Here is a 10,771-nt window from a genome sequence, read left to right on the forward strand (position 1 = left end):
TACAGTATGGTTGTGCACCCAGCCTAGTAGTAGTAGGGCATGCCAATATTACTTACTATTGTAGTTCATGGAAGGTGCTTGTTCTGGCAAAAAAAAAATCAAGAGGTTTTAATGTTGCAAAGCTTTTTTGCTCACTTTATACAGTACAGTTTCATAGTGCTGTGGCAACAGAAGTGAAGACTATTTTATAAAGTAAGTGTCATTACTCCAGATTCAGAATGGCAGATTTGTAGTACAAGTGTCTATCTTATAGCATCAGGATTCAGGTCAGATGCCTGTCTTCTGCTTGCTGTGTGTTTGTGGTGTATGCATACTCTGCAGTGCCCACGTATTTGCAGTTTCTCTTTGGGTTCTTTGTTTTTTTTTCTCACTTACAAAAATATGCTGGTTAATTGCCTACTGTAAACTTTCTATAGATATTGTCTTTATTCCTGTCCTTGTTGTCCAAGTTGTGGCTGAAAAGGTCTGAGGTTAACAAATGAACAAGTTAGATTAACAAATAAACAAACCAAATAAAAACAATAAATATTAAAATCTATTACTTAGTGAATTATTTCTCCCTAAATGGTAAAACATAAAGGAACCCAATATGTGAAATAGAAGGCAGCTTCCACATTAGAAAAATATCTACTTCCTTTGTAGTGTGTATGAATTATAACCTCTAAAGCTTCACTCTCACGGTTATAATTCTTGTGTAAGAATTTGCAGTTTGCATGAGTAATTATAACTTCTGAAGCTTCACTCAAATGGTCATAATTGTTATCTAACACCACTTTAAGTATAATTCCCTGGGAAGAATTGTAATACTAGCAATTCTCTAAGCAGTAATTTTGTCAATAGGTAGCATCCTTGTATAAGATAAGCTTGTCATGGACATATTACACAGCATCGTATACTTTACAGAGAGTAGAGAACACGCTTAAGAGTTAACATGTAGTTGTTGCTAGTAATCTGAGGGTCAGGAGTAGTTTTGCTCCCTGTGTGATGGGCATCTTCACTTGGGAAATGAATATTAGTTAGTTGCAGATGTCATTCTTTGGGTTCATATCTGCATTTTTAAAGGTTATAAAGTCATCAATGAAACAATTGTTTATTCTGGTTTAAATGTAATTGGATCTAAACTTTACAAAGTACAGTACTTCTTGGGTACTTGAAGGCACTTGGCAGCACATTTGGTCTGAAGATGCACCTAAAACAAGGTTTAACTATTTACTTATTTGATTTTGTTTTTAACTTGGTAGACCTACCAAGGGCAGCAATAATGAATATTTTGTATTTGTATGTGCTGTAATTTAGGTTGTACAAAAATGGCAAAATTAACAAACTGGGCTAATTTATCACAACTAAATAAAAATAAAAAAAGCCAAACAGGACAGCAGACACAGAATAACACTTTATCAGTATAAGTTAAGCTAAGCAGCTTTAGCTCAACAATAAACAATAATCAGAATAAAGGCCACTCCATTAACATCACCATTGATATATCCATATCTATAGCTATAGAGGTCTACCTGAAAACATCAAAAGCCCACAATATCAAAGACCAAATTGTCGAGATGAAAGCATCGAAACCTCACTTCAGCAAATGACTGGATCGTAGAATCCATTCCCACAGTAAGTAACCTGTTGGCCAACAATGTGGACTTTGCTCTTTTCCCAACTGTAATGCAATCTTGGAGTTGGTATACTTAGTTATGGGCATTGTGGGGGGCATAGCCCCCCTCCTGCATGGATTGGGGATGGTATGAATTAATTTTTGTTAGTTGTGGGATGAATGGTTACTTACCCTGGGAATGGATTCCGGTTGTTCGCTGAAGTGAGGTTTCGATGTTTTCATCTTAACAATTTGGTCTTTAATATTGTGGGCTTTTGATGTTTGAAGTAGACCCATATATATATATATATATATATATATATATATATATATATATATATAGTGTGTGTGTGTGTGTATATATATATATATATATATATATATATATATATATATAAATAAACATCACATGATCAAAACTAAATTATTTTTAGAGAGACAAGGGTGTTTAAAACTGTAATTGCTTTTGAACATATATTAATTGCATTAGCCATCAAAAACTGTAATATCAAAAATATTTAAAACTTATAAAAGCATACATAAAATGTATTCACAAACTATTAATGCAGTTGGGTATACCAAATCTTTTTTTTTCTTTTACAGGGCCTTATCTTAAGGACACATTTAAAACAAGCATGTTCAATGAAAAACACAGATGATGGTGGCCTTTGTTTTAAGTTGCTAGCATAGTTCACATTTTTCTAAAATACTGTTATAATCACCTATTTTCAGGTCAGTTTAAGAATTCTCTTACAAAATGAACAAAACATTTATGTATTTTGATAGACTTTAGCATGTTTATAAAATACATTGTAAGCATCTTTGTTCTTAATGGAATAATGTTTACAACAGCTTTCACATGGCTTTACCAGTGTAGAAGCTGTCACAGTTAGAAAGCATGCCAATATACAGCACTCCCATGGTATTAGAACTGCCATTTCTCATTAACATGGGGTAAGCAAATATAAGACCCTTTGCTGATGTACCTACAGAAACCACACTATTGCATGCACATTGGTCTGCTGCCATATGACATTTCTTGGAGCACTAGAATGCTTTAACATTCCCTTAAGACTATTGCCCTTTTATAAACAAAACATGGTCTCTCATCTGTTTCCTACAAATGTTTTCATTACCTTTCAGTAATTTCCAGTTATTTTGGATTATGTTTCTGATGTTACACAAGTGAACAGTATAAGACAATTCAAAGGCATGATCAAAACCTGAATGCTTCTGATGTGCTTTTTATTTGTATGAATTGTTATAAATTATAATGAATGACGGGTGCATAAGCATCCTACCTACCACGGATAACATAACTGGGAATATCTTCAACAAAATTCTTGGGGTTATCTCTATTTGAAAACATTTGTTTCTAATAAACATCTGTTTGCAAATATCTGTATCATCAGATGTAAATTAAGAAAGTCTTGCTAACTGTCCTTTGACAGAATTCCTTTTAACATTGGCATAACCCAGATGGTACCTTCTGTTTTGCTTGGCCTAATGCCTGATTTGAAAAAAATGATTTTCTGAAAATAGTTGATTGAAACTTTTGACTTTCATTGAAAATCACATTTACATTCCAAAAATGAATGCTAACCTTAGAAACAGTACCAGTGAAATTCAAAAAGAAAGAAATTCTTGTTCATTTTCATGTCAAAGAGAAAAAAAAAAACCAAGAACAAAAAACAAATTCTCAATAAAATGTAAGTCCAAAACCATTGTAGAAAACCATCAGAACTGAACAAATAGTTAACTTCCCTTTATCTCATTTCTGTATTTGCAATTGCTGTTGCTGCTCTAGCTCCACTTATTGTAGAACTAATCTGCTTAAAGTATGTCTGTTGAAAAATGAAAATATTGTCTTCTTCAACAATCTCCATTAAATTACGCACCGTGCACTTCTCCGTTAGGCAAACCTGTCCTTTCAGACAGAAAACGTCTAGTAATTTCCATACTTTCTTTTTGGGGTGTGCAAGTATATAAGAAGGTTACATCAATTATAGCCTTAATTATGCCATCTGGCAAAGCACTCTTGTTCAAACAGTGCAGTTTGTTTAAAAATGTAAATGGCATCTTTAATATAAGAACCTAAACTTACACTGTGAACTTAATACTTTATCAATATATGCTACAAAGGGTTCCATCTTAGAGTCCCCTGCTCTATTTGTCAAAAAAGAGGTAAAACTGTACCTTTGTGGATCATAGGGATCGCAAAGGGAATCACAATCCTAGGATCATCCACCCTTAAAAAGTTGTAGAAGAAGACATCACTTGTTCCTTGCAGTGACCTATCATCTAATCAAATTATTAGTTTATCTTCGTGCTAAATTAATATATCTCAGATTTACTTTTTTCTAATCTTCTTTTTACACCAAACAGTTTAAATATATCTTGATGGAATGTGCCACCATTACCTGCCTTCACATACATTACATTTTTATTTATTAATTCCATAACTACATTTAAATTAGGAGAAGGATCTTTCTGCTGGTTGAATACAGAGTCTCTGATTTCTATTTCGCTTGCCTTCCCCAAAGGCTGACAGTGCTATTGAAGATGGGACTTAAAACTGCTCTTTTTACTGACTACAGAAGATCTAACATAATTAGTCTCTAAAGTACTGTCATGCATAAAAAATGAACAAAGTCAACAACTGAGCAATTTCAACTGACATTTCTGCAATATCAGCATACTCTACTGGTAAAAATTGAAAAGTTGTGCTTAAAAAACTCAAGTTACTCATCGTTAAGCTGAATGGAACTTAACTTAAGCACAGAAAAAAAAAATGATCATAATTAAAAGTCTCCAAACTGTTAGGACCACCATTGTATTTATTTATCTGTGGTGTTGTCTGCCTCTCCTGCATCTTCTTTTCTGTTATAATAAATGCATGTATTTATTTATTTGTCTGTTTACTTATTTATTTATCCTTTCTTTACCAGGCTAGTCCCACTAGGCTAGTGGGCACACTGACTGAAGGTGGTATTGCTGCTCCAGTCCTTGTTGAAAACTGTCCTGAACCTGAGCAGTGTATTATGGAGATCTCTTGACTGAAATGAGTTGGATTGTTTGCTTGTTACTAAGGAAAAACTGTTTTTCCTTTATCATTCGTTAATGTCTGCAGTAGAAATGGTGCTAGCAAAACATAATTTTCATCAGGATCCAGACTCTGCTGTCCAGTCCATTCTCTAGACATGCAGGCACCTGTAAACACATGGCACAGAGTTGCAGACTGTATGCTATGAAGACTACAGAATGGCAACTACAGAAAAGGTGGTAACTTACATAAACTTTCCTATAATCGAAGGGATGGTTGTTGGGAGTATGTCGTATGACAGCTGTAGGTTCATAGGTTGGTACTAGGCTATTGGCCTAGGCAAGCCTAGCCATAACAATTCCCTTGCTATTTCTTCCCACACTATTTACTTCCCTGGACCCCTGTCTAGCAGGTTAACTGATGTGATCCCTGGGGTGAATTTCCTTTCTCCCATCCAATCGTCAAGGTTCCTTCTGAAGAGGGCCAAAGAGGCACTCTGCTTGATATGTATGGGTAGTTTATTCCAGAGTCTGGGGAGTCTCAGTCTCTGGGTCAGGAACCTTTCCCTCCAGCATGTTTTGTTTATTGTGATGACAAGGTTTAGATCCCTGGAACGTGTGGCTCTGAGGGATTGGGATTTCTTTAAGTGTAGCATGTCCAATAGCTCTGGGTTTGACATGGCCTTGTATGTTAAGCAGAGATTGCCTCTGAGTAGACGAAATGTGACAGAGTATAGCTGGAGGTTTTTTAAGGCGGTCAGCGTAGAGCATGTGCTTTAGGCCTGTGATTCTTTTAGTGATGTATTTCTGTGGTCTTTCCAGTTGTTGCAGATGTCTTGAGAGGTAAATACCAAATGGGGCATTGTATTCTATAATGGGTCTAATGAGGAATGAGTACAGTGGGACAATAACCTCCTTTTTTCTGGATGAAAAGCCCTTAGTGATGGGGTGTGCCACATAGGAGGATTTCCTGACTGTTGTGGCAATGTGGTTATCGAAGGTGAGACCACTGTCCACCTGTGTCCCTAAGTCTCTTATCACACTTTCGGTGTTTAGTGTACTGCCACCTATGTAGTAATTCATGGGTACATGTTTTTTCCCAAAGGGGATAACTATACATTTCTTGGCATTGAGCTTGAGCCCATGGCTCTGGCACCAAGCATCTGTTTCTGTAAGGTCCTTTTGTAGAGTATCCACATAATTTGGGGATTCAATAATGGCTCCCAGTTTGCAGTCATCTGCGAACTTTGTTAGCCAGAGTCCCTTAGTTTTGGCGTGTACTTCAGAGACATAGATGCCAAACAAGAGCGCTCCCAGGACTGAACCCTGAGGTACTCCACTTGTTACTTGTCTGGAGCTGGATTTGGAGTTGGCTACTTTTACAGTGTGGGTTCTGTCAGTTGGCAACCCATCGAGTGAAGTAGGGATTGATGCCTAGCTTAGTAAGTCTATCTATGATTCCAGAGTGGGGGATGGTGTCAAAGGCCTTGGTGAGGTCCAGATAGGCTGTATGGACCACCTTACCCTCATCCACGGCTCTGGAGACTGATTCGAAGAAGTCAATCAGGTTCAGGAGACAAGATTGGCTCTTCACGAACCCAAACTGGGTGGGATCCAGTGTTCAAAGGTTGCCAATGTCTTTGTTTATAAGTTCCATGATAATACGTTCCATGGCCATAGGGACAGATATGAGCAAATATATAGAAGGTGTACATGTCAGCATGCATGTATAGGGTATGGTATGCATCCCTACTACTAACATCTAGGGTCACCTTGGTAAAAGCCACTGATAAAGACTTACTGTAGGACATTGGGGGAAGTATGTGTAGGTATATGACTGTTGTACACACCTGAGTGGGCCAACACACACATTAGATATGCAACAAGAGTACCATAATAGTGACAGACATGTACATGACCAGACTGGCCAGATATTATTGGCTATAATGTTGCTGGTCAAATATGCAAAGCTGTATGGCTTGGCCTAGAAAATGGTGGTGTGCCTACAAGACTACACATGTTTATGGTAACCATTTGAAATGACAGAACCTGGTAGAGTGAGTCCTAAAATATGTTGAGTGAATGAATGAAAAAAACGGACTTACATACACTATGTCCAAGATGGCCATTTTCTAGAATGTTCCCTTTTCTCTGAAGTATGGCGATCTTGGAGTATATATATATATATATATATATATATATATATATATATATATATATATATATATAAGCTCAGGGTTACAGTGGGGTCAGCCGGCACCCAACCTTCCAAAGAAGGCACACACACACACATGCACTTATGCCTAGGGCCAATTTAGAGTGTCCAGTCCACCTACAGCATGTCTTTGGGATGTGGGAGGAAACCGGAGCACCCGGAGGAAACCCACGCGACCACAGAGAGGACATGCAGACTCCGTACAGAAGGCACCCCAGCCGAGGATCGAACCAGAGAACCTCTTGCTGTGAGGCGACAACGCTAACCATTGCACCGCCATGGTCGCCCACAGTGGGGCTGACCCACCTGCAGAAAAGAACTTTAAAGGAGAAGAGCAATGTTCAAGGTTCACTTTTCTTCTGGATTTCTGTCTCATCTTTTCAGTCTTTTTGCATTCGGCATTACAGTTGCCAACATTTCAGTAGGGAGCCCATGTTTATACCTGTTCGAGCAGCATCTAGGTAATTAAGTCAAGAAGCATGTATTTCTATGAATCATTATATTTTACTGCAGTGCAGCTGCAGCATAAGGTGTAGGCTACACCCATGCTTGTACTTCATAGCTCATGGTGGTGTGCTTGTGCTGCAGACGTGCATGTGTACATGTGTTACAATACTACTTGAGTAGTCATGTTGCAGAAATCATCTTGTTAGCATGGTTTTCAGGCCACCGTTTTGTGTCTTATGAAAATGAAGTCATTTTCAGAGGAAATTTGAAAGAATGGCAGCTTTTTTTAGTACTTACCATAGAGTACCTGCACCATGGTTTGTGAAGTGCAGTAACATAATATTAACACTACAAGCAGTAGCTACTTATGTAGATGTATAACTCTTTGTCCAAAAAGCAAACACCATTACCCTGCTCCTCGTCAAGACCAGCTGACTTCCTGTAGAATAAAGAACCCAACTATTACTTAGTACCCTTCTATTTAAACTTCTAAAGTTAAGACTCTTCTTCATTCTTTTTAATTGACTAACAGTAAAAAACTCTATATACCATTTAAAATCTCTCACCCATAAGAATACAACCTTAAGCACTATGTGGGACAATATCACTGTATAGACTATAGCTTCTTTTTGTGTGGTCCTAAGCTCTGGGAATTCCTTTATATACAGCATAAATCAATCCATTGTTACCCTCAGTTCAGACAAAAAAAAAATCTTATAGCCAAAGCAAAATGCATTTGTTTTCAGAATTTGCTTATAACATGATATCCTTATATTCATAATTATAATTGTCTCTGTTTATACTTGGGTACCAACATTCACTTCCTTCTGAGCATTTTCTGTACTTCTTATTGTCTCCCCACCATCCCCCTTTCCCTGCCTTCCTCCCTACCTGCCTTTACCATCTAAGAAACCATTGTGCTATATGCATCCTCTTAGTTGTAAATATTGTAAACACGATTATTCAGCTATGTATATTTTTGGTTTCATTGTTATGCAGTTAAGATTACTTATTTTCTTGATTGCTTATTTCTTTTATTTTGTATATATCTCCTTTGAATTATTGGCTGGCCAGAAAATGGTCCATGTAGATCAGTACTCTACCCTGGTTAACAAATTCAAAACCAAGCAAACAACCAAATAAAGCACATTTTATCTCTTTCATGGTCATTTCAGGGAGTGTCTGCTGAGACCCTATCAAAGTGCATTTAAAGGTTTGGGACTGCTGTTGCTGCCCCCAAGTAATTGTCAAGCTCATCCTAGGAATTGGGTCTGCTCCTGTGGGATCTTCCATGTTAGGTAAAAGTGGTGATGGCACTGCATATGATAAGCATACCACATTTCATGTGGGCTCCTTCAAGGCCCTGTTCTTGGATGAGGTCACAGTGCATCATCATTATGGTGACTGTACATTACCTTTTGTGTCTGTATACATATCTGCGCCTTATTCTCTTTATGTATCTTAATGTACGTGCAGGTCTCACACTTGTCTGCTGCTTTCTTTTGCTCTATTAACTCACCTTAAAGTTATTATGTTTATAATTAGGAGTGTTGTTTTTTCATGTTAAATATTGTTATTATTATTATTATATATTATATTACAATATTAAGTGGTGATTGATTAACTGCTCTGTGGATCAAAAATGCTGGTTCAGTCTAGCAGGTGCCCTGCCTTCAGGGAAACCAACAAAAGCAACTTGCTGTGACTTTTCATAGATGTGGACCATGGCAGACAGTGATATCCAAACATGATGGGGGCTGGTTACTTTTACACATCTGAAATCATTGATAGTAACTGCTTCTTTATGACCATGACTTGTAAAAGAAACAGTGGAGAAAGAACTGGTTGGTACTCCTTTAGGCTGTCTTTTTTGAGAAAGGCCTTGATCCTACAAATCTAAAGGAACCAGCCCCTCATACCAGTCATCATGTGTCATGGTTACCAACTGAAAGTTGTTGGGTTGGGAATCATTAGCCATTGCTACAAAAGTATGGTAACCAGACTGCACCATCTAAATGGTCACCAGCCGAAAGGCCTTGGGGTGGGGCTCATTAGTCATTGCCACAAAACTATGGTAACCAGTTATCACCATCTACTGATGGCATCCCTAAATACAACATTGTGAAAAGAAGGTAATCAATTCAGACATCTAATGTAGAGGTGATTTTCTCATAAAACAGTATTTTTCATTCCCTATTAAAATGTCAGGACTCCAGATGTCGAGGCCTGATATACTGAAAAAAAGAACAAAACTGCAGGAGAAGAGGGAATATTGAACATTACTCTTCTCCTTTAAACTTCTTTTTACAGGGGGGACAAGCCCCCCCAAACTTATATATATATATATATATATATATATATATATATGTATGTATATATATATATATATATGTATATATACACCAACCCCAAAACTGCCCTACTTCAAAGAAAAGGGAATATTTCAAAATGTGGCTATCTCGGGCAGGGTATATGTAAGTCTGTATTTTCGGCTATTCAGTCTCCTCACCTTGGGACTAGGCAAAGCAGATCTCAAGACTTCAAATGATTATCATGTAGTATGTATTTATTAGCTACAATTCTAATCTTCAGTACCATGACTTTGTTTGTGTCTTTCGGCTTTTCCCGGTTAGGGGTCACCACAGCAGAACTCCGGTCTGCTAATGATTGGTAGTGGATTTTTACGTACCGGGTTACCAGCCCTGATGCACAACCTTCAACGAAGGCATGCCCCATTCATGTATGCCTCCACACAGAAGACACTCTAGCTGAGAATCGAATGGGACAACGTCTTGCTATGAGGCGATAACGCTACCGCAGCACCACCACCACAGTTTCTTCAGTACCATGACTAACGCTACTTTTTCACATTTGTTTATTATGGATCAAGTACTTTTTTTTTTTTTTTTTAATGACAGACAAAATTTGTCAACTGAATGAAATTCGTGATATAATGCCATTGCTATAGATGCTGTTATAGGAATGGGAAGCCATCTTCATAGGTTCATAGGTAGGTACTAGGCTATCGGCCCAAGGGCCTACGTAAGCCTAGCCAACAAGGTTCCCTGGCCTACGCCACCCAAGAAAGTTATTTTCCTGTGCCACTGTCGAGCAGAGACAGTGGTAGTTATGTGGTAGTTATTGCAAGTATATGTGCCAGTGGGGCATAGCAGAGACAGATTTTTGGTTATGTTCATGGCTAGGTACTGTGCAGATTAAAAACAAAGGCATTGACGATATGGTAAAAATTACATATTAGAAAAAACATAAAAATAATAAATATAAAAAAATAAGTAAGTTATGAAACTATTATTAATAATAAAAAGGCATTCCTGCATGGGTTAAAATATTCTTCTGAGGAGATAGTACTTCACTGACCTCCTAAGGAAGGCATCAGAATTACAAGTGGGAATGACAAGATAAGTTGAAGAGAAAAAGGAGGCCTCATTTTATAAAGTAATGCACAACTGTGT

The sequence above is a fragment of the Protopterus annectens genome, chromosome 6.part0, assembly GCF_019279795.1.
Source record: "Protopterus annectens isolate FY-2018-M chromosome 6.part0, PAN1.0, whole genome shotgun sequence".
Classification (NCBI taxonomy): Eukaryota; Metazoa; Chordata; order Ceratodontiformes; family Protopteridae; genus Protopterus; species Protopterus annectens.